Here is a 23,596-nt window from a genome sequence, read left to right as displayed (position 1 = left end):
TTACTGCAAACTTACCGTAAGTTTCTTGGTTACTGAAATCTTCTATAGGACTATATAGGCTAGGATGCTAAAATGGTTTTTGAAGAATACATAGTGATCATTTGTTTTTACATCAGTCATCAGCTGACAAACTTACTTGACACAGACAAGTAAGGAAGGAATGGCTTTCCTATTTGTGAATTACTCGTGTAACAGTCCTACTTGATTTCTGAAGTCACACTTACCAGAGAGGAATATTTACTAATTACAGGAAAAAAGAAATCCTACAGGGGTACTTAAAAGTAAATAAGTACTGCTAGTCATTTACCATACACAACTAAGTGGCTTAAGATGGATCTTTCTTTGCTTTCTCCCTGGATGAATGATTGGGACCAATTTTTTTGACTTTGGTGTTGTTTTTTTAAGATCACAATTCTTCAGCTTTCACCCACACAAAAACCGCAGCTGCTTTATATTCTGGGTCTTAAATTACAAAATGAAGAGCCTTACCGATGAAGCATTAGAATTAAAACTCTTATTACAATGAACAATACTTGTTACAGAATCACACCACTATTGAAGTTGAAAGAAATCCTTCCAGATATTCTAGTCCAATCCCTTGCTCATGCAGGGTCAGGCATAGCAGGTTGCTCAGGATCCTGTCCAGTCAGGCTTTTGAGTATCTCCAAAGATGGAGACTTCACAGCCTCCCTGGGCAGCCTATGCCAGTGTTTGATTGTACTCAGAGTAAAAAGGTCAGTCCTTATGTTTAAATGGAATTTCCTGCATTTCCGTTTGTATCCATTGCCTCTTGCCCTTTCACTGGGCACCAGAGAGAAGAATCTGGCTCCATATTCTCTATACCCTTCCATCAGGCATTTACCCACACTGGTAAGATCCCCCCAAAGCTTATAATCTTCTGTTCTACGCTTCAAACTTAATTACACTAACAAAAGAGGTAAACTCCTATTGTGATAACGAAGCACATACTAACAGAGCACACGATAGCACAGGAGCTACAGAAATCCTTGCTTCTCTGTCACCCACAGCCTCTGCAAAACACACAAATGCTGCCCCATGCTACCAGGTGCAGCGCAGCTGGGGAGCAGCAGAGCTTCAAGCAGAGCTGCTGCATGGTACAAAAACTGGAAATGCGAAGTAGACGGAACTAAGTATGTTGTGAGAAATCACTGCCACTCTTGGGGGAAGAAGACAAAGAAGAACTTCTACCAGAAAAACATCTTCCCTCAAAAATCAAGTCACATCAATGCTACATTTGAGATCTCAGTCTAACAATTAGTCATTTTACTTAAGCACCTTTTGCTAGGATCTTAGTGTATTGCCGAGCAAACATTACAAGAGAAAAATACTATGCCCACTCTACCAACAAAGAAACTGAGGTAGATGTGTTAACTGTCTTTACAGTTTCCTGGTTATCGTGGCTTAGGCCTCAAACTGGGACACTGGTTTAACAAGACACGCATCATACACACACACACACAGAAAGAAAGAAAGGAAAAAAAAAAAGGCCACATCAGAGTAACATCTGAGAGTTCTCAGTCCCAACCCACTGACTTAAGGAAGTTTTGCTATGACTAAGAGCTGGTCTGCACAATGAAATTGTCCACACACCACTGAAATTGTGATTTTAAATCATGTTATTAAACCAGTAGATAAAAGCAGTATAAATACTCTTCCTTTAATTGAAACAAAGTTTATTTTAGTTCACTTTACAGATCTGACTATACACAAGTTTTATCTCTTCCTGACTAGTTCAACAGAGTTAAAAACACAATCTTGGATGTGTATACAGCGGCTGAAATGCTGCAGCAAGCCATAATATGCTACATTGCCAAAGACAGCTAGCAGTACCGGGACTTTCTGAGTCCAAGTCCCTGCACTAGAGCTCATGGCCACTTGGGAGCTGGGTGCCATCATACAAGGATGAGCTCTTGCCTGCACAAGAGGCAGATGGACCCTGGCTACCAGCCTCCGCCAAGTTCCCAAAACTGAGTGGAGGACCCTCCTCTGACAGATGCCCTCGTACAAGTACAGTCCCTGAGCCAATAACCTAATCCTGTGGCAAAAAGCCATTCAGATGCCCTAATTTGTCTCCTACGAAGCTGGATGTACCTATTTAACTACAGGTCTTACCTGCACTAATAAAAATCTAGTTACAACAACTGGATGAAACTAGATAAGATTATATAATGAAACATAATTTTATGGACCTTCAAAGCAGCTTACACTGATTCCTAAGTGATCTACTTATTCTCTCTTCCATATAATTTCTAATCAGTTCAACATATTTTACACGTCCAGTGGGAGACAGAAACAAAACCAGGAACTTGTAGAATTTAAAACATATCCACAGCAGATGTTATTTTTCTGAACAAGCCTCATTGCAATTTTTTTTCCCAAGTTATTTGTCCAACATGCTTGTACAGACAGCTGAATGTAGATGTATGGTTGCATGATAAAGGTAGCACCACTACTATGTTCTTCACCTAGAAGTTGCAATGTGCAATTATCACTTCATTAATTTGCAACGAAGACCAAATTGCTAGGAAACAATTTAGTCCTCTTATATAAACAACAAAACACCTATCATTTAATGCTGAACCATTGCTGAACGGAAGCACCATTCTCACATTGGGTGCTGACTTGACCAAAATACTTTAACTGTTACATAACCATGGAGATTGCAGCTATTGCTTTAGAAGGAGTTAAGATGATACAGGTCAATAAAACTACAGGAAGAGCATCCAAAAATAGAACATGTACAAGATTCAAGTAGATTTGTGACTTCAATAATTATTATGATAAAACTAAAAAACAAGCAGTATTTTTTGCATTGCTCATACATTGCAACTTTTCCTAGTAAGCTACCACATTGCCATCCCCAAGTGATCATAATTCTAAACCGATTACCAAGAACACCAAGACAATTTCCCTTCCACGACCCATGAGTTTTTTCTGTTAAGTAAGGTTTCTCAAACACCTATGTTTGTAGTTGGTTTATTTCTGCACTTGTAATGTGTTCAACTTGCTCTGTAATGTTACAATAGTTACAAAATTACTTTCTTTAGGGGGGAGAAAAAAACACAAACAAACGGAATCATGGAATTGTCAGAGTTGGAAGGGACCTCTAGAGACCATCTAGTCCAACTCCCCTACTGAAGCAGGGTTGCCTAGAGCACATTACTCAGGACTGCATCAAGGCAGGTCTTGAAAATCTCCAGAGTAGGGGACTCCACGACCTCCCTGGGCAGCCTGTTCCAGTGCTCTGTCACCCTCACCGTAAAGAAGTTTCTCCTCATATTTAAATGGAACTTCCTATATTCCAGCTTGTGCCCGTTGCCCCTCGTCCTATCACTGGAAACCACTGAAAAGAGTCCAGCTCCATCATCCTTCAACCCACCCTTTAGGTACTTGTAAACGTAGATAAGGTCTCCCCTCAGCCTTCTCTTCTCCAGGCTAAAGAGCCCCAGCTCTTTGAGCCTTTCCTCATAAGGGAGATGCTCCAATCCCTTAATCATCTTTGTTGCCCTACGCTGGACTCTCTCTAGTAGTTCCCTGTCTCTCTTGAACTAGGGAGCCGGACACAGTATTCCAGTTGTGGCCTCACCAGTGCAGAGTAGAGGGGGAGAATGACCTCCCTCGACCTACTGGCACACTCTTCCCTATGCAGCCCAGGATCCCACTGGCCCTCTTGGCAACAAGTACACATTGCTGGCTCATGGAAAGTTTGCTGTCCACCAGGACTCCCAGATCCTTCTCCTCAGTAGTGCTTCCCAGAAGATCTATCCCTAACCTACATTGGTGCCTGGGGTTCTTCCTCCCAAGGTGCAGGACCCTACATTTGCCCTTGTTGAACCTCATTAGGTTCTTCTCTGCCCAGCTCTCCAGCCTGTTCAGGTCACGCTGGACGGCGGTGTAGCCCTCTGGAGTGTTGGCCAGCCCTCCCAGTTTGGTATCATCAGCAAACTTGCTGAGGATACACTCTGTCCCCTCGTCCAGGTCACTGATGAATATGTTGAACAGGACTGGACCAAGTATTGACCCCTGGGGGACACCGCTGGTTACAGGCCTCCAACTTGACCCTGCTCCATTAATTACAACCCTCTGAGTTCTGTCACACAGCCAGTTCTCAATCCACCTCACTGCCCCTCATCTAGCCCACACTTCCTTAATTTTCTAATGAGGATGTTATGGGAGACAGTGTCAAAAGCCTTGCTGAAGTCAGGGTAGATGACATCTGCTGCTCTCCCCTCATCCAGCCATCCAGTTATAACGTCATAGAAGGCTATCAGATTGGTCAAGCATGATTTACCCTTGGTAAATCCGTGTTGACCACTTCCAATAACTTCTTGATCTTTAATGTGTTTGGAGATGACATCTAGAACGAGTCGCTCCATTATTTTCCCAGGGACAGAGGTGAGACTAATTGGCCTGTAGTTCCCTGGGTCCTCCTTCTTGCCCTTTTTGTAGACTGGTGTGATATTTGCCTTCTTCCAGTCCTCAGGCACTTCACCTGTTCTCCAAGACCTCTCAAAAATGATCAAGAGTGGCTCAGCAATAACATCTGCCAGTTCTCTCAGCACTTGTGGGTGCACCCCATCAGGGCCCATGGACTTATGTATGTCTAGTTTGGCCAAATGGTCTCTACCCCAGTCCTCCCCAAGAGATGGAGGACAAACAAATAAAAAAAACCAAAACAAACAAACAAAAACAACAAGAGAGAGATGTATTCTTATTCCAAGGATGGAAGAGAGTTGGAAGGGACCTTAAAGATCACCAAGTTCTGACACTTCTGCTGTGGGCAGAGACACCTTCCTCTAGACCAGGTTGCTCAAAGCCTCATACAGAATCACAGAAAATTTTTGGTTGGATGGGACCTTTGAGATCATCAAGTCCAACCAACAAAAAAAACCCACAAAAAACCCCCAAAAAAACACACCAAACAACAAAAAAAAAAACCCAGCCTGGCCTTGAACATTTCCAAGGAAGGGGTATCCACAACTTCCCTGGGCAACCTGTTCCAGTGCCTCACCATCCTCACAGTAAAGAATTTCTTCCTAATATCTAATCTAAATCTATCTATCTCAGTTTAAAATCGTTACCCCTTGTCCTATTGCTACAATCCCTCACAAAGAGTCCCTCCCCATTTTTCCTCTAGGTCCCTTTTAGGTACTGGAAGGTCTTCCTGGAGCCTTCTCCAGGCTGAACAACCCTAACTATCTCAGCCTGTCTCCACAGGAGAGGTGCTCCAGCCCTCTGACCATCTTCATAGGCCTTCTCTGGACTCGCTCCAACAAGTGCATGTCCTTCTTATGTCAGGGGCCTCAGAGCTGGATGCAGTACTCCAGGTGGGGTCTCACCAGAGCAGAGTAGAGGAGTAGAATCACCTTCCTGGACCCGCTGGCCATGCTTTTTTGAAGCAGCCCAGGATGCGGTTGGCTTTCTGGGCTGTGAGCGCACATTATCTGCTCTTATTGAGCTTGTCATCCACCAAGACCCACTAGTTTCTCTCCTCAGGGCTGCTCTCAATCCATTCTGCACCCAGCCTGTATTTGTGCTTGGGATTGCCCCAACCCATGTGCAGGACCCTGCACATGGCCTTGTTGAACTTCATGAGGTTTGCATGGGCCCTCTTATCAAGCCTGTCAAGGTCTTTTAAGGCATCATTTATAAGGACTTCTCAGCATAAACCTGTTCTGAACACACAATATCAAGAAGTTCCATATTATTTTGCTGCTGCAAACTTCTAAACTCATGCCCACTTCAGGTCAAGAGGAGATTACAGATGCCCTCTTTAATGCAAAATCACGCTTTCTTAGCATCTCTTATTCTTTTCACAATACTGTTCCTGTAACACCACCTCCCCCTTATGCTGCACTTTGTTCTAAAAGCTCTGCTGCTTTTAGAACAAAGTATCAGATACTACCCAAACAAGACTATGCCTTTCACAGCATTTCTTTTCAGCACTAAAAATCTACTATCATTATACAGAGGATAAAAATCAATAAGAAAACAAACCTTTAGTAGTTGAGAATGTATACGTTAGCATTATAGAAAGGTATTGTCACAAAAACATGCTGGCTATTAAGAGGCTAAGCAGCAGTAGGAAGCAAGCCTCTTGTGCGGCACGGCCAGATAGCCTATCCAGTAGTACAGTATTAAGTGCAGTTTTACTCTGTACAGGCAACATTCTGACCTATATTCCCAAACAGCTAGCTGCAATAACAGAACAAGGTAGAAGTTTAAAAGTAAAAGAAGAGGTATATAAACAATAAGTTTATTTTCAAATCTTAGAGAAAAGCAGACTGGAAAAAACGTAAGATATTCCTTATAATAGAAGACATAGGTCTTCATTACAACAAAAGCCACAGAAAAGGTGCCCTTACTGTAGGGAACAGAAGAGATGCACAGAGAGGAGAAAAAAAAATTAGAAACAAAAAGTATCTAAGGTATTTTAAACATAAGGAAAATTATGATCTGCTGAGAAGCGGGGGGTAAATCAACTATAATAAAGAGTCCAGAGTGCCTATGCTGTAATTAAAAGGAGTCTTAGTATCTTAGTTTACAGAAACAAAAGAACAGCATTCTAAGTATCGAGGAACCTGGATAGCTAAGGGCTTTAACGGGTCAAAAGGCAGGTAGCTATAATAAATAATAGGAGATTGAAAAGTCATGAAGAGGAATTCAGCCAAAATGGAAATGAGACGATGAAATGCAAAGAGAATAATGCAACAGAGATTTGAAACTCAAAACTACTCTATATAGGGCAACCAGGTGACAGAAAGGGACACAATTCTTTTCACCTCATGCACCGAGTCCAGTCTGCTGCAGTCTCAGCTTTCCCTCCTCCCACCTTCAGCTTCCCAGATCTATTCCTATCCCATGGAAAACTAGCATGGGGTGGGGGGCTAATTTCTAGTGAATCAACTGTCCTAAACAGTACATCATGCAACCACTAGTATTTCTGCAGGAACAAGAACGTAATGCAAGGGGCAAGAAAGCATCCAGCAAGAAAGTATGGCCACCCAAATTTAGTTTCCGTGGAAACGCACCTGGAACTCAAAAAAAATAGATCTATTTCCGAGGATACTGCATTTTCCCATAAAAAATTTCATCCTGTTGAGACTTTGCTAAGAGAAAGTAAGAACAGTTGAAGTTTTCATCCTCCAGATAGATGGAAAAGATAAACTAGAAGGTATCAGAGGAATAAGCAGAAAGATGAAGGAGAAGCTGTCACAAAGAGACAGACAAACTATGCAGCAGTGACAGCAGAGAAATACTGCAGAGAATCTGGGCACAGGCACCTTCCCAGGAGTTAGGAAAGACCTAGGGAAGGTTACCTGAGCCAGGAAGGAAGGAATTGGCACTGGGGAGGATTCCATTCCACCCAACTTCCCATTGAGTAGGAAGGGTGCTGGTGGGAGTTAGGCTGAGAATTTAAAGAGAATTTGTTGAGGTGCTGGCAGAATGACTTTATGAAAGACCTGTACTTTACTGTATTAATCAACAAAGGCGGGACCCAAACCTAATTCTCACATGCAATTACTTGGGTAAATCTGGTCCATGGGGTATTGCACTTCAAAGGTGTCCCAACTGGCATTTCTCCCTCTCAGTACTGTGCAGCTGCAGAATGAATGGATATTTATCAGTCCTGGGTATGTTTGGACTGGAAATTAGTAGCCAGTTTCTAGGTAGTGGAAGAATGAAGTGAAAGAACCATCTTCCAAGCAGTCCAATAGGGATGATACATATAGGTTTTTTTTAAGAAAGAGATTTATAATATTTTGTCAGGGATTTTATGACAGCATGATCGGAGAGCTGGAAATCTGAGGCTGTCATATGAGGCTTTAGGTGCTGGATTTGTTACTATTGTCAACAGGGAAGGAGAAGAGGTGTGACCACTATTTCTGAATTCACATTATTACACAGTACTTATATCATATTACTCTAATGCCTTCAGGCACCTTAAACACTTTTGAAACACATCCAGGAAAAGTGCCATAGCACTATTCCCTCCCCAGCATGTAATTTGGCTTTTAGAAAGTGTTCTTTTGTTTGCTTTTCATTTTTTTAAACCTTCTTTGGATACTGCTGATGGTAGGAAACAAGAGAGTGCTTTCAGTGGTACAGAAAAATCTCTGAGATCCCCAGTGAGAGGGTCTAACTCATATGCTCCAATCATACTGACTGACAAAGTTGGGACAGAAAAGATTTTCTTTTCCAGAACAGATCTAGCCAAGTGTGCTGGACTTCTGGCTTTGTTTTTTTTTTTTTTCTTCCATTTTCTTTACAAAAGGGAATCTACAGAAGTGAATGTAGGCCATTTCCTAGGATGCCATGATCAGTCTCACTAAAAAGTTCCCCCTCAATGTGGGAATCTAGGACACGAGTGATCTCCTCAATTCTTTCATCCTTCCTGTGGCATACTTCAGTTTTTGTGACTTTTTATCCTTCATATCAAAACTCTTAAGTTTACATTAAGAAATTGAAAGCTATATTGTGATTTACAATATAACACATATGCAGCTGCATGATTCCAATAAAGTAAATTTTATCTTTTACTGTCACATTAATATAAAAATTCCTGAACTATAAAATTCCTACTAAAAATGGAGTTTGATAATTTTTCAAGGCCCCAGTGGAACCCCGAAAGCTAACTCCCCAAGACTCCATTGGCAATCTCAAGCAACAGTCTAGCGATATTTATTTACAATTTTATTCTCCATTAATAAATTTGGTATGTTGATGTATCTGGTATAATTTGGTACGAGCACCATTTCAGGTAGTGTCCAACTGCCTTTTAACATAAAGTAATAATTTTAATAGTGGCTAGATGGAACATAACTTAAACTACATAACTACTGTGCACGTGGGAACACAGACTGGAAATACAGTGCTGAGAAATCTAAAGAAAAATAGTAACTGAGTGAAATAACTTTGAAACCTTGCAAAAACATCTTCATGTGCTAGGATGTCCCACCCTTGCTAAGCAGAGCAGTCAAATAATTGCTTATTTCTAAACTAATTTTAAAATACTTTTTTTTTGTCAGTATAATTGTTTTTCACTATGTGAGGTGTTCACATAAGCCTCTACAGAATCACCTTTCAAATTCTACCTGAAAAACACTTTTTGTTCTTATACTGAAAACTGACCCTGCTCTCCTCTACTGGCTCTTAGTATGCAGTACAGTTTTTCAGCTAGCAAAAAAAAATTACCTTTATTACGCCTTACTGAGCAATGACAGAAAAGTATGCATGCCCGTGTATGCACACTTTCTGCCTTCTGCTATTTATTCAAGCAATTCCCTTCCCAAACAAAAAGATCATTATGATAGGAATCTCACATTTCAGATAGCCAGTGCATGCAACTTTGCAACATTTTACTGACAGAATACCAACTGGCTAATAATATTTTCTTTTCTTTTTTTTTCCTCCCTTGGTTGCCAGGCAATCACAATAAAAAGAGGTAAACAAACAAGCCATGCCATGAGCAACAGAATTAATGAAGCCTAGTTTCCTACAAATCTGTGTCTCATGCTTGGTCTCCAAGATGGACGCTGATGTCTAATAAAAGCTGAGCAGAAAAAAGTGTCTTCCTCATTGAGAGCATTAATGACATCTCTGTATCTCCCCTTCTTCCTCTGTCTCCTCCTATTCCTTATTTTCATAACTCTAGTAGGGACTTAAGCCTTTGAAGACCTCTGCTCCTCTGTGAAACCGTTAAAAACTGTGAAACTCTGAGTTCAAAAACTATGAAGTGGGATCCTCCTTTCCCTGGCATATACACACACTGAAATTCATACTTGCCTGTATAGTTTCCATTTTCTCCAGAGATTATGCTAAAAAGAAAGCAATGGCTTCATGTACAGGCCAAGCATAGTATTAAAAACTACTAAGATTAGCATAGACACTATGAACTTCTATTAAGGTTTTAATAGAAAAAAGAAATATCTACATTTGCAAGCAGAAAATGAAAATGGTCAAAATGTTCTATTATGAGATTGAAGCTAGGCATTTGAGGGTTTCATGCAGCACTTGGAAAAATGCTGAAACGCTCCAAAGCTGCATAATACATGTTCAATTTCTAGAAGTACTGAGATCACTGATCAGCAGGCATTTGAGATATTACTCTATATTATACTAACACCAGTTAGAATTAGTATTTTCCTGAGTAATTTTATGTGAAATTAATAATTTTTTAACAAAAGGAAAAAGTTACTGCCAGCACTTCACTACAAGTCCTGACTAGAACTTTAAAGCAGACATTCCTGGTGAAAAGTTCATTCCATTAAAAATAAGAGACCAACTTTTACTAAAAAGTATTTGACTTTTTTTTTTCCCCTCCAGTTTTTCCAGAATCATATTTCTTTTTGCCAGAAGTGTATAAACATTAAGTTTGTTTTCTTACTTTAGAAAATGGAAGTGCTACCAACGAACAGTCTTAATCAAAGAAATTCAGTTCCAATGACATCCTTGTCAAGTTGATATTATATCATATTGTGTTGTACATTTGTTGCTGTAATAGTTAGGCACCCTTCAGCATTACACAATGCTCCCTGCTATTTATCTTAAGTGTGGGAAATTAATCCTCCCCAATACAAATCTTGAATTTGTTTTTGGTGTATATCTGACACTTGCCTAAGAATCCTTGATTTTGCTCTCAAGGGACATTTGCCATTAACTTTAATAAGAGCATGAGCATTGCTCAAATTGAAATGTTGGAATAAAACTCCATCTCCTAAGAAAGATGCCTTGTGATGAGCAAGACTTTCAGAAAGGACTAAAAACTGAAGACATAATATTGGGTGGGGGGAAACCACAACTAAAAAGAAAAACCATCACCATTGCAGACATCTGTATCTTTATAAAAGAACCGAAAAGGTCTACAAGTCATTTTCTGACAACTTCGTGCTTGTTACCTTAATTAAGTGAAAATGTAATTCGTGTTAAGTATGAAACTTTTGACATACTTTATTTCATGGCAACATAGCAGGCCAAGATTGAAAGTTTCAGTCATGGGAATATTCATCACTTACCTAAATAACATTTGTATTGTGTTTTCTTTTAAAAAAACAACTGCAGGAGAGAGATTGACCTAAACATTTTTCAGTATGATAATAGGGAATTATAACATAATTAAACGTATATCTTTATATTTCAGACTAACACTTTCTCTGTTGCACTCTATAATTTCAAACATCTGTATGCCACTAAAGCACACACTTGGGAAACAGGTTGCAGGATATAAGACAAGAGGAATAACTTTGATGCCTCCTTTGTTTCAGTACTTAGATCTTCTGTTGATTTTTTTACTGCAACGTTAAATACGTCCAAATTCAGATCAGTGAAACAATCAAGCTTTCACATATGTTGAACGTGATTCTAACGTACCCTACTCAAATACTATTGTATTTGTATCCAATACACAGAGAAAAAGGACTTTTTCAGTTAACTGAAAGTAAAAATGTATTCAAGGAGAGATTTCTATAAACAGCTGCCAAAAATCTGAGAAGTGAGGAAATCAAACAGCCAACAAATATTAGCACATATTTTAGGATAGTTTGAGACTAGGAATAAAATAATTCAAATCTAAATGAGAAGTGGAACTTTCCCATATATACTAGATAAAAGTTTAACAAAATAGTAACAGAATGCAAGAGCTCTGAAAGCTTGCTATTAACAAAAATCCTGTAATGACTGTATCATAGAAGAATGCATTCCAGACCAGCTCATCGATATGAAAACACTTTCCGCATAACATCACTGAAGGCGCTTATGCAAGGCCCATAAATCCCAATCAGCTTAGATCAGAGCACAGAAAATGATCTGATTTGGAAGTTTAATAAATTTAGGAAGTAGCATGGTAATTTTCTTCTTTATTTGGCTTTCAAAGGTCAATGAAATTACCTGCTGGTACTGGGTCTTCCCCCAGTTTTTGTTTTTAGTTTTTTCTAAGTTGCAAATGAAGGAAGTTGCATTTCAAGAGTTTCCCAACTAAGTTACACACACAGTGAAATTATCATTACCATTACATAAGTCCTTCTAAGACACAGACTTTGGTACACTTTCTCCTAATGCTGTTTTACTAGTCTGTGATTTTAAATCAACCCGTCATAACTGTTAAATGAAGAAACTCTAATGTGATAGGAAATAAGTGTATTAGAGAGAATTTAAGGCTGAAAGGAGGATATATTGGTAAAAAGTTACATGCAATAATATTCAATCTAAGATCCACCTAGTATTACCACTGTGGTGTTCTCCCTCTCTGTTTAGTTATCCACTGAAGTCTTCACATTTGTGGGAGCAGCTGAAACACACCTGGCAGCATATCACTGTATTAGGAGACTTTGTTCATATCCTCAAGCTAAAAGTTGGGTTTTCTTCATAACCAAGCAAAACAGTTTCAGAATTAAAACCAAAACAAAGTCTTAATTTCTTGTCTGATGAGCATTCAGGTGAAATGAGAAACTCATTAAGAGCATCCAGATATTAAATTTGGCCAGCAAAAGCTGAGATATAGCATTTTGCCATACAACGCAGAGCTCCAAATTTACCATAAATTATCCAGCACAACCAGGTCTAATGAAAAAACTCTTCTCTAACCTGTTGCCTGTTTTGTTTTTTCACTTTTCTTTCTTCCGTTATAAGTAAAGCCAAAATAGTGCAATTCAGGAAAAGAAAATCAACACTTTCCCTGTTGTTTTTAAAAAACAAACAAAACCAGCCAAACAAACAAAAAAGGCAAACTCCTTCTTATCCTCCCCACAAGAACATGTTGTTCCTTGCATGTGATCTGACAGGGGACCGGAGACAAACTACGTCCCATGACGTGACAATAGAATCATAGTCTGTCAGAAATATGAGACCTTAAAAAAAGACTCTTAAAAATAAGGAGGGTTAAAAGGGCAAGAACCTCCTCCCTCTTCCTGTTACAACTGCACCATCCTCTGCTACCTACAGCACAATATATACTGCCACAGTGATCTGAATATCTTTCAAATTAAATAAACCTAATTTCACCAAGGCATAATAAATATGTACATAATTTCACATAAATTTTGACCCTCTTCCTCTCTCAACTGGTAAACAAAAACGCCAAAAGGGTTGGATGCACTAACGTCTCTTAGTTTTTACAGAATCTTCATCTGGGAAGTAAAATAACATAATAAGTAGGGTTAAAAAAATAAATAAATGTAACTCTTTAAAAGGTACTAAGCACACATAAACACACAATATGTGATAAAGCAAGAGTGCATACCTTATTATGGGAATAGTAGACTAATAATTAAAATGCAGAAAGATAAGTAAAGCTATCTGTTTCCCCATCTTTAATTGCTAGACAGCCGAGGACTTCATCATCAAACTTGTAAGGACAGCTGATTCTCACCCTTTCCAAGCAAAATCCTCTAAATCATAGTGAGGTAAAAAGGTCACTACAATGAGGAAAACATCTGACTGTCTAACTTTCTAACAGACATCTGAATCCAGCATTCAAATGTCCATTCAGAGCTTGGACAAGCAACACATTTACAGCTTTATCTTTCTCCAGGCTTCATGTCGCCTTGAGAAACAGGTTTCAATCTTTCTTATGTCACAGGTTAAGCAGATTTTCTGGGAAGTTCTCAACACAACAATCCCCATGGTTGAAATCTGTACTGAACTCCTGCTCCCATAGAAACACCTTTCATCCATGAGCGCTGTACAAACTAGGTAAGGTTCAGCCTTTAAGCGTAGCTGTTTCAGAGATGGAAATAAGCAGCTGTTTAGTACAATGGGTACTTCAGCAAGCAGAGTTTTATCCAAGATGGAACACACCCAAGGCTGTGGACATGGCAGTTTGGTGAAAAATTTGGTCTTCAGTAATTATAACTGGAGCTGATTTCATACTTCATGTTAGACATAACACTTTCAGCTATACGGCTCATAACAACAAGCTCCTGTTAATATTTAATAACACAAATAGAAAACATCAGATCCTCCAGCATTACCCTCTGCTTCACCTAAAGCACTACCTCTCAATGTAGCCAGACAAGTACTGATGGAAAAACTTGACAAAGAAATGATCATTGTATAGTAATTTAAGAATAGATGGAAGCCAGTTCTCCAAACTATTTGCTGGTTAGGTAAATCTGAAGATACCCCATGTCCACATTTACACCTCAATTTTCTAATATGTAAAATAGGAGCAAATTAACAGTGGGGAGACATGTTTATTACTATTTTAGTTATTACTTGGACTCCAACAGGAAGTCAATCATGCCTTCTTTAAAAACCCCAAACCATTAGCAAACGATTTCAGAAGCAGCAGCAAGCAGAAATTTTGAAGCATGAAATCATTACTTAATGAGGAAAACACCACCGCAACAGAGAAAGTGAAAAATATTTGTGGCACAGGAACACTTAAAAATTCACAATTGAAAAGCTTCTGCAGCTTCTTGCTTTGTATTTGCCAACAAAACACAAAACCACAAAAGTATATACATCAAAATGCACAAATCAGGTGCATAATATAGCATTTCCGTGGCACAGTCAGTGTTTCAAAACAATGTGTTTTTACACAATGGCATTTCCTACAGAAATCCCAAACCACCCCATGTTCTCCTATTGTCATTAACACAACAGTGAATGTACAGTGAAATTCGGTAGTGTTGTGCTGAATGTAACTGTAAAAAGCACCAGCTGTCTGTATTAGAAATGGCATTTTTCCAGGTCTCGAATGTCTTATTTATATACAATGGAATCCTGCCAGCTGTTTAATATTTAGAGCTAATAAATATAATTGGCAGTACTACTGCACAAGGACAAGTAACACAAATACACATAAATACTTCCCAACAGAAAATCTGATTTGTTCTTAGATGATTAAACCAAAGATAGATGAAGAGTTCTGAGCAAATTTTACATAGATGTCTTTTTCCTTTAATCCAAACAATATTTGCTTGTTTTCTAAGTGCAAAACTAAACAGAAAAAAACCACCAGGCATCCTTATGCCAGCTGCTCTGAGACCAACCTAGCTTTCAACCAGCATTTTCCACAGACCGTGAATAACAAGAAATTGGCAAGGGCAGTGTGCTGAGGTAGAGACAGGACACCACACAGGCTTCCGGGGTGGGGGGAAGTTCATTATTCATTCCTTAGAAAGTGCTGGATCATTCCAGAAAACAGGAAGACAGTACCAGCCAGTCCAGAAGCGATACCTGTTCCCACAAGCAATTCTTCTACGTTTGTGCAGGACAACTTTACCTCCCACAAGCAGATTAATTCTATGTTGAGTGGAAGGTGAGTACAATGCACCCGAGAATGCAAATATAACAGAGTTGCCATATGGACATGCTATAAGGTTTGTGTCCCTATTTCCAGCTTCCTGGCAGACTTGATGTTGGCAAGGCCACTACATTGTTGCCACAGTAACAGTGCAGCAGATTACTGCTGAATGTAGTAGTCTTCCGTCCAACTCAAGAGGGTCGGTAAATCCAAAGAGTCGGGCCCTGTTACAAGCCGCTTCATAGATTCTGAGAAAAACTTCACATCTGTGGCCTCCAACATAACGGCCTTTAAGATCACACCAGTGGATGCAATCCTGCACAGCAGACAGCAAAATGCAAGTACTGTCACTCCTTTCTGTAAGGCCTTGATTCTTTTGAAACTTTCTTCAATTTCCTGACACAAACTAGATGGAGAACTAATCTAGAAATGGGAAAGATTAATTTGCGTGAGTGAAGCGTAGCTAATGCTTCATAACTTCATATAAGAGAACAATTTAATCTGCAAACTCAAAAAACTTCCATGACAGATGGAGCCCACAGTCAATTCCATAAAAGGCTGCTCAGTGTAATTACCATCATTTAGAGGCATTTGGGGTGTGTTGTTTTGTTTTGTTTTTACATGGTAATGTTCTTTTTGGATATTCCTCAGCTAAGCAGAGTTCCACATTTACACATCGCCATGCTCCCAGTTCAGCATCGTTTCTTAATAACAACTTGAAGAGCCGTTCTTTCCATTCGTCGTTTCACACTTTCATTTAAAACTGCATTATTAAGTATAATTACTTAAACTACAAAGTTCTGTCATGACTACCAATAGAAAAATGTTAAACAGGCATACACTAATGTTAGTCATTGACCGTCACTTCTTCAGTTTCAACTCAACTGATGCAAGCACCTATGGCATCCCATTGCCTAGATGCTGCCTTTCATACAGATCTTCATCTAGTGTCCAGACTTGCCCTCCTACATCCTTGCCACAAATTTCACCTGTAGCAATGACCACAGCCTACACTGCCTCCCTTACCTTAGCTGTACATTAAGGACTTTCAACCTCCTTATTCAGGCACTGAGGAAGGCCTGTATTCAGAACCAACATTCTCACCCACACAGAATGGCTTTTGGTCTGGTACGCAAACATGGCCCCACCTCCCCTCATCAACTAACTGAACCTGTGACAACAGATTAACAAAAGTCAATCAGCAGCTCTGCTGTTAACAATGTGAAGTACTTAATGTTATGATCTTCCTACAAGTCATCAATAAAACCAAACATTTTTCCTTCTAAGATTGGCTTTTAATTCCTAGAAGGGAACACACACACTCCTCTCTTAAAGGAAACAATGTCAGAAATCCCGTCTCTGCCATCACACCTTCCCTTTAATGGGGATAAGCCAGAATTAGTTATGAGATGAACCTGAAAAGTACAACGTTTCCTCCAATCCCTTGCTTGGAAAGTACTGCAAAAATAGCAATAAATAAAAACAGTACAGGTATTACTTTTTAAATCTATCACATAGGGTCTTGGAAATTAAGCACATATTGAAATCACAGAATAGTCATTATGCTGAAAAGGCTAAGTTAAAAATACCTCTAAAAAGGTTATTATTCTTTTGTCAGCTGCTGGGTCAAAAGAGTAATTATAATTACTATATTTTCACTGTAATTCTATGTAAATTAATTTTCTCACCATGCAATTAGGAAAAGTTAGTTCTATGCACATATTTCCATAGTTACTTTAATTGAAAAATATGTTTAATACAGGAACTCATAGCTTGACATTTCATATTTTCTAAAGATAAATTCACTTCAGTTCAACAAGAAGAAAGTAATTAGACTGGGAATTCTGGAGATAGTCCAGATATCTTCTCAACCTCTGGCTAAGTTGCTCTTAATTTCTCAAGGCTCTGAAACATTATTAAACAATTACTTTTCATATGTCAAGCTAGGGATGAAAGAGGAACTCATGCCTAATTTAATATGAGATAAATAAACAGAAGTAACTCAACCAGGACTTTAACCAAAGACTCTTGAGGAGCAACGGAATTAGCTAATTTTCACAGTTCTTCTATACTGTAGCAGTAAGTTGGAGATCCACCATTTTCTAAAAACTCTCAGTTCATTATTTGACAAACTACACATTGGGAACTACAAAAAAAAAAAAAGCAAGAATGTCACAGAAATATGTAGTTTTACATGTAGGAAAAATAAAAGCCATTGGTCAGCTTTCCGGTTCAATCAGTTTCAGTCTTGCGTAAACAGAAGCTCATTAAATAAAATAGCTCACGAACACACACAAAAACCTTGACAAAAAATCTGTGGTTCACACCATGTTACCTGCATCTTGCAAGGCATCTTTGCTGTAGACCTGGGTCACAGGTCATTGCAAGTCCAAGGAGGAGTCAAATGTCTCCTGGGAATAGGATACACGTAACACCAGAAGTACTGTCATATTTTAGAGAAGCCTCACAAAGAACCTCAAATCCAAATCCATTTATGTAGGTATATTTGTACACTTACTATGTGGGAGGCTGACAGGCGTTAGGCAAGAACACAAACCCCTGACCTATAATCCTACTAACAAAATTCCTCCATAAGATCTTATATGTAAATATGAGGCTTTTATTTCATTTTTTAGCTTACTATAGTAGAGCAGAGCATGATGTGCTTCAAGAGATATGCTACACTAATTATTATCATTACTATCAATACCTTACTGCAGAGATTAAATATGGTTCAGAGATTTACTCTAAAACTAAACAGTGCTCATTAGCTGTAATGCTGAAAATATGCCTGTAGCTTTCCTTTATTTACTCAAGCTTCATTTCTTTGCCATAACTAGCTTGGATATAAACATACTCAATAGTACAGCACTGCTGTTTTTGTATTCAAACATTCAAATTGCCTCACTTCTAGATCCCGCGGTTAAAAAAAAAAAAGTTAACCTTGCACTGCTCTCAGTAAGACACTGATTACATACTGTGACAAGCTCAAAATGAAAACAACTGCACCGGAGAGAGGGGTGGGTGTTTTTCTTTTTCCACAAACCACAGCACTAAACATGAACGAAAGCCTGCTGGGAATGTGTATCAATAAATGTGAGTGTGTTTGACTCTGTTCTTTGCATTTGTGACTGTGTAGGGAAAAGAAGAAAAAAAAGAAATCAGACAAGGATTTCACTGTTTTATTTATTTTGATGAAATGTGGCTTGAGAGGTTAAAGTTTATGCAGAACCAGAATACAATGAGACTTTCTATTTGCCAACAAGGTAGCCTTGCAGTAGTAACCATATGGTCTTCCATATTGTCCTGACAATGACCTCAACAGGAATGGGTGAATCACAACTCAAAGGACGAGAGACAAACTAACCTTCACACTATCTCACTCCCCTGGGCTTTTCCGGCCCAAAGGTCAGGAACTGTGTCAAATTATTTATGCTTCTGATAAAGAAGACTCAATCTCAGGACTCTGAGATAAGACCATCACAGACTTTTTATGCGAGTCAAGTCTTTGAAGTCCCATAAACCAGAAGATAAAAATTACAGTTTAATATACTTGGTTAGGAAAGCTACCATATGTAGGCAACTGTCGTTCAGATCTTTGGCTTGGTCACTTGCTTCCTAGTGTCCATCTGAACATGTTGTGAGAATCAAACTGAAAGCCTGAACATTTCTAATGGAGAATCTGAGCTGTCAAGAATCCTCGCCATTGCTGGAATCAGAACTCTCTGTTACAAGATGGATGGGACCTAGTGAGAATCCCATCACATGAAAACATTTGGAATGTGCTTCAAGCCACAGGAAACAGGAAAAATTCTGTATCGCTGATTTATAACCCATGAAATACAGCTAGTAATACAGATTTACTGATATGCAATATAGTTCAAAAGTGCATTTCATAGTTGTTTCATATTCACATGTCCCAGAGCCAACATCCTAATTGGCAATGTTTTGGGAAATGAGAAATACAGCTTGAACCCCATATGCCACTTACAGCTTACAACAGCAGAAAATGAGATGGGGAACGTAGGAAGCTGATAACCGTAACACACAGAATTCCATTTTTGAAAGGATAGTGAACAAAATTATTATTGACGAACCTCTGTGGTACAATATCCAAAACCAAAGGAGTTTGGAAAAAAAAAAAAAAAAAAAAAAAAAAAGTGTTAAATATACACATTATCTTTGATAGCACAAAACCCTGAAATACAAAATAGTTCATATACCAGAAAGCCAAACGGTGAGTCTAACAGTTCTGCCATGAAAATAGTAATTTCTAACAGTAATAGTAATTTGCCCCCAAAAACAGCCCCAAAATACAAATTTTTTTGCCTCCATTTCGTCAGGATAATAATAACAAAAAAATTCATAATTAAAAACAAGGCAGGATTTACAACTAAAGAGAACACAACTTATCTTTGAATTCATGGAAGTATTTTATGCAGGTGATGCTAAATATACACTTTGTGCCCAGCAGTTTTATAATTTATACATCAAACATTCTGGAATATTCTGGTCTGCTAATTTTAAATGCAGTATTATCTCATACTAAATGAAAAACTGGGTTTACTGTAATTACACTGCATCTATTTCACTCCATAAACAAGAATACTTCCAACAGGAAAATCATTATGTTTCCATTATTGATAAATCAGCAACTATTTACTTAAATTGAATATAAAAAGTCAGTGAAAATACCGAAAACACATGCTTCACAAGCCTGAATATAATTTATCCAGATTTAACACTTCATTCACTATATGCAGAGATTTTGGAAAGAAAATAATAAAATATTATTTACATGTCTACTTAACACAACAGTCTTTGACATTAATTAGATGCATGGCTAGATATAATTGTGTGGACAGAGAGCCCAAGTACCTAAAAATAATACAAGAACTTTTTTTTTTTTAATAATGAAGCACCATTTTTGATTATAAAGGACATACTATATATCCCATAAATACCTATTATGTACTGTAATTTCTCTTTTAATTAAAGCATTTTTGAACTCTATGAAAACTCAGTTTCCCACAAAAAACACTGGACTGACAAAAAGACAATAGCCTTCTGCTTTGAAAAAGGGTGACAAGAGAGTAAAAGCATAATTTAGTTACGATTTGTATTGCTTTTTGCACATGCAGGTTTTTAAATTCAAGTTTAACATTGTAATTTTGTTCTTGAGGGTGGGGTTTTGTCTTTCCTTTTTGCACTAGCAAGTAGATAGTACTTAGAAAAAAATCCCAAACTGATTCTCTTTTTACTCTTGCTGCTGTTGTTCAGGGGTTACATACTGGTTTTAGCAATGCTTTTGCTTTATTTCATAGAGGTGTGGGGGGACAGAGAAGAAAAGCAAGCAAAAGAGTTTTCTAGGTAGACATTTGACAAAGTTTTTGTAATCTTAGCAAAGAAAGAGAAACATCAGCATGCAATGTATGTGATTAATCACATAGAATGTCTCACTACTGAGCCACCAACAGCTGAAATTTGTTCACACAAAACATTCAAATGATACTTATGAATAATCCCAGTTTGAACAAACTTTTTTTACAGAAGAAATCTAAATGCACAGAACAAATTATAAATTGTTTGTCCTGCTCTATCTCAAAAGGCAAGGATATTTTTTACCAAGTAGAAAGAAAACAAAAATACATATTTTAGGGAAATATAATAAAAAAGCTAAAACAAATATATCAGAAACCTAGGTGGGAGAGAAAAAGTCGGGACAAAGGGATGTCAGGCTTACAAGACAAGGCAACACAGAGGAGGACAGTAAGTGATAAGAAATGAGGAAACAAGAATGCTGCTGCAATCAGAAAAGGGGAAAGAATAAATGATGGTATAAAATCCAATGCAAAAGTGGGTATGATTCAGAAACTATTACAGACAAAGGAGTCGAAGAAAGAAAGCTGTAATTGAATCAAGTGAGACAGACACAAACAAAGAATGAAAGTTGGGAAAAAAAGCAAGCATTGTAAGCAAAAAATGTGGTAGTTTGTACAAGGAGTATTCCAAGCCACTTGGAAGTGTGGGGAAGAAGCAGAGAAACCAAGGTCTGGATCAGCAAGTAGATATAATGAAGGTAAAAGAGAGAGAGTGTAGCAAATTCATGCAGCTTTCCAAAAGCCAGGAAGGCAACTCCTAATTAAATCAGAAGGCTGTGAAAGTGACAGAATCTGGAGGCAATACGCTCATGTTCTTTGGAGCCAAACTGCAGCCTGACTACAGCTACAAACTGGGTATCTCCAAACACAGAGCGTGGCAATGTAGGCAAGAGTGACAATCTTGCAATACTCAAGATGGCACATTTGGGACATGAATTTGGTTTTTTCGAGATCGTCTAACACAAAACTCTAAAGGCATAATTTAAAATTCAGTTACTGCCAAGACACTGTCCCTCCAGAAAGAACCACTGCCTGACTACTGTAACAGCAGGCTGAAATTGAAACACCAAAACCAAAATACCATGCCATAATACTCTAGCCAAATCTTTTTTCCTGTAAAGCGTACAGAATGTGTGTGTGACCTCTAATTGCCACATGGAAAACTGATTGAACTTGCACAGTAAGTGAAGTCACAGCTCTACAAAAGCTTAACTGCTGACTCTGCTCTGCCCTACTCCTACTTTAATGCAGGGAGCAGAAGAGAAAATGACAATGCACGGAGCTGATACAGGGAAAAATCCATCTGAATGACAATGTGGCAAAAACACACCAAAACCAGACTAAAGGCAAAAAAATCAAACCAAAACAAAAAAACCCTAAACAAGTCCCAGGAATGACTACTATGATCAATGAGCACAGCATTGACGCGAGTTCCATGGTTGGGACAGGAACAGAGGGATGGGAAGTGGGGAAGACCTGAGGAATTACAGGCTGGTCAGCCTCCATCCATGGAAAGATGGCATAACAACCAATCCTGGGAACCATTTCCATGTGCACAAAGTACAAGAAAAATCATCAGGAAGAGTCAGCATTGGCTTCACCAAGGGAAAGTCATGCTTAATGAACTTGACAAACTTCTATGATGAAATGAGCAGACTAGTAGATGAGCAGAGAGCAGCAGATATTGTTTACTTGGATTTCAGTAAGGTTTTCAACACTGTCTCCCATAACATGCTCACAGAGAAAGCTGATGAAGTATAGGCTAGATAAGCAGACTTCAGGTGGACTGAAACTGCCCATGCAGCCAAGTTCAGAAGGCTGTGATGAGTGGCACAAAGTCTAGTTGGAGGCGAGTGACCAGCAATGTACCCCAAGTGTCAATAATGCGTCAAACCCTGTTCAACATCTTCGTTAATGATCTGGATGATAGGGCTGAGTGTACCCTCAGCAAGTTTGCTGATGACACAAAAGTGGGAGGAATGCCTAATGTGCCAGAGGGTCATACTGCCATTAACTAGCTGGATAAATGGGCTGACAGCAACCTCATGAAGTTCAACAAAGAGAAGTGCAAGTCCTGCACCTGGGGAGAAGCAACTTTGAATTTTTACTTAGCAAAACTGGATTCCCCTGCCCATAGCACATCATCAATTCACCATAGCCCAAACTTAAGCAGCTAGCTTTGGTAAAAGACACCTAGATTCACATACTTGCTTTCTAGATTACTACCCTTTCCACACTGATACCACTATGTACACTGGAGCAAAGAGTTTATAACAGATCCAGCACTGCTGGTTTCCTGCATAATTTACAGAACGACCTCATTCTGATTCTCAGAAGAGCATCCTTTGTCTGGCACAAACCATTTGACCGTGCAAGTGAAATTGTCCATCTTAGCAATAGCACCAGCAAGCACAGCACAAACCACAGTTTGCAGGTGATATAGGGTTAAACTGGTAACTTGGTAACTGCACTTTATAGCATCTGTATGCATACAGGTCACAAAGTTGCTTCTTTAAATTATAAGTGAACTGTGATCTAAACCAAGGATGAGAAACAGGAGTCAGTTCAGAACACCTGTCCAAGGTCTTCTGTTCTAACATAAAAGCACTTTCACAGACACCTTCTTCTATGATCCCTCAGACTCAATCAACATTTTCTATTCCACAAGTCTGTACCCTAAGGGCTCCATGCCCTTCATCAGCAAGGAAGGTATTCTCACTTCATAGTAGGAACACAATTTCTGTTAACTCTTTCCAGGCTATACTTGGAAGTCATTTATTTAAACAGCACTAATTCAGTCGTGACAACAATTTTGGGGTAACTGCATATGTGTGATCCAAGTAGGGAAGAATGAAATGAGATTGCATTTAACAACTTCTCATTCATGACTCTAAAGAACAGTACAAGCAAGCATGTCAGCTATTCTAATTAGGACAATTTGGTCTTTAAC

The 23,596-nt window shown here is 38.7% G+C and overlaps 1 protein-coding gene across 1 annotated transcript in view; it reads right to left on the bottom strand.

Moving 5' to 3' along the window:
• Positions 1 to 23,596, bottom strand: part of EPHA3 (EPH receptor A3) — a 223,109-nt gene that overhangs the window by 160,032 nt on the left and 39,481 nt on the right. The gene's annotated exons all lie outside the window — the stretch shown is intronic.

Source organism: Numenius arquata, chromosome 1 (genome assembly GCF_964106895.1).
Source record: "Numenius arquata chromosome 1, bNumArq3.hap1.1, whole genome shotgun sequence".
NCBI classification, from domain to species: domain Eukaryota; kingdom Metazoa; phylum Chordata; class Aves; order Charadriiformes; family Scolopacidae; genus Numenius; species Numenius arquata.
Note: the sequence above shows the minus strand (reverse complement) of the source record. Positions and strands in the feature narration are given on the sequence as shown.